Source organism: Mus musculus, chromosome 13 (assembly GCF_000001635.26).
Source record: "Mus musculus strain C57BL/6J chromosome 13, GRCm38.p6 C57BL/6J".
Taxonomy (NCBI): Eukaryota; Metazoa; Chordata; class Mammalia; order Rodentia; family Muridae; genus Mus; species Mus musculus.
The window spans coordinates 59,225,367-59,227,868 of NC_000079.6; positions in this window are offsets into that span (position 1 = coordinate 59,225,367).

Genomic DNA, 2,502 nt, shown 5'->3' on the forward strand with positions numbered 1-2,502 from the left:
CTCTGTGTCTCTGTCTCTGTCTGTCTGTCTGTCTGTCTCTCTCTCTCTCTCTCTCTCTCTCTCACACACACACACACACACACACACACACACACACACACACACACACGTGCATGCTTGGTCTGAGCATATAACATGCCCAACCACTGATTCTCAGCCTGGGGTTGACCAGTTGACCAGGATTGAATTGAATTCTGTGCTCTTTTTCCCAATCTACTAGACAATCTTGTAGCATTCAACCAACAAGTTTGCTGTGAGAATTATGCACACTTTTAATTACAGTACTTGGAGGTGGGCAGGGAAGGAGAATCTCTGTAAATTCAGGGCCAGCCTTGTCTACACAGGGAGTTTCAGGGCAGCCAAAGCTGTGACACAGAGAAACCCTATCTGGAGGGAATGGGTGGGAGGTGGGGATCATGAGTTTAGAAGCTCCACCTGGAAATCTCCAGGGCTTGCATCTAAAGTCAAGACTCGTCAAACATCTTGGACCAGGCTCTCATTATTAGTATAATTTAAACTCTTTGGCATCTAGTGACCTTTACATTGGCAAGGGTGGTGGTGGTATCCATCTAGATCTTTCAGCAAATGCACATTCAATGGAAAAGGCACATAAGGCACTAAACTGCCTGACATTTTAAGCCACCACTGCTCTTCCCTATGGACTCTCTTCCCTCAGGGCTGCGAGCGGCTACAGGGCGTAATCTGGGTGGGACTCCTGATGGGCGTCTGTTGTTTACTGAACATTATATGTTGGGTGTGGCTGTAGTTCTTTACTTTCCTGGCTTTTGTTTAATGCTCACAAGAAATCCTCAGGATACATCTCTGCTGCATTTTGAAAGAGGATTGAGATGCAGACACTTGACCATACTTACACGTGTGCTAAAATCTGGTGTCATTGGCAGGGCTCAGCCCAAGCACATTGCCTTTAGACTAGCAAACTCACTGATGGTAGAGACCTTGATGGAGGTGCCTTCCTAAGGCTGTTCTCTGATTACAGTGCTGCCTCTTTCCTCTGGCCTCCACTTGCACGGAAAGAGTTCTTCATCATGCAGCTAACTAATGGCTTTTCTCCATGTCTAACCCAGCCCACCACTGCGCTGCCTGGCACATAGTAAGTGAAATAAATGTTGGCCGACTGGAAAGTGTTGAACAGGACCACACTTACTGTGGATTCTCTGTCTGGACAGCTGTAGTGAGGACGACTGATTGTCCACATTTGTTCAGTGGGCAGAGTTCCCACGGTGTCACAGACTGGCAAGGAAAAGTCGTGGATTTCGAAATTTGCAGTTTTGACGACCAAAGGCCCTCTGAAGCACATCTTTCTAGAGGAGTCTCCACCTTTGACTTATTCTGCAGCTGTGTAAGTTAGGGGAATTGACAAGAACATGAGATGCTCTGCTTGGGAGAATTGTGTCTCGGGGAGCAGAGCCAATCCTTCAGCTGGGGGGAGGGTTCTCCATTTCTCCTGAGAGGCGGCAGCCATTCTCCATGTCCATGTTCTCCATGGGGTTCTCGCTCACTTCAGATTCCTCGAGCTTTTTACCATTCTCACTCGTCCTTCTGTGACTGCACTAAATAAAGCCTCGTGTGTGTTAACTTTATATTAACGGGAAATTCATGTGTTTTCCCCCTTATAAAATTATCCTTTAAAGTTTCTCAAAATGCACTGTGTCTACACAAATCCAATACAAGCCTGTGGATTTCCACACCAGTTCTTAATTCTGACAAAACCCTCACTAACATGTGGTTTTAAATTAAAAGCCATCTACGTGCCATAAAATCCACATCCTAACTCGATGCTGAGAAGCAAACCCAGGATCTTGTGCTTATGAGAGTCCTCTGTCCCTGAGCAACTCCCCAAGTCCTGAAAACTCACAATCTTAATAATTCACTTAACATTTGTTTGTTTGTTTGTTTGTTTGTTTGTTTGTGACTCTCCAGGTTATGCAACCATCACTAACATTCAACTTTAGATTACAATAAATACCATGTCCTTTGGAGGCCACTCCCCAGCCCCATACGCGCCTCTCATAATCAGCTCTTACACTTTTTTTGTAATGTATTTTTCTGTCCTGAATATTGAAATGAAGTAGAATCTCTTCCTTAGCTCTCTGTGTGTGGCTTTTATAATTGAGCATAATGTTCTCACATTTCAACCTCTCCTCGCTTCTGTCAATGAGGGATGGACAGACAACATGAATCTATTCACCAGCCTGACCACGGATGTCCTAATTGTCAGTGCTTGCAAACAATGTTGTGAACATTCGCATACAGCTTTTCCTATGGATATCTATCTTCAGTTCCCTTGTGCGCAGAAGCAGGAGCACTGTGGCTGTGCACTGTAGTAACTGTTTAAGCTCTGAAGGATGCACCAGGCTGTTAGCATCTGCCCCCGCCAGCGATCTCGCCACAGTTTCCTAAAGGAGAGTTTATCTTACAAATGAAGAAAAGTAAACCCCTGTGGAAGTAGAGCCATAAAGAGCTTTATCTATTCCGAGTCAC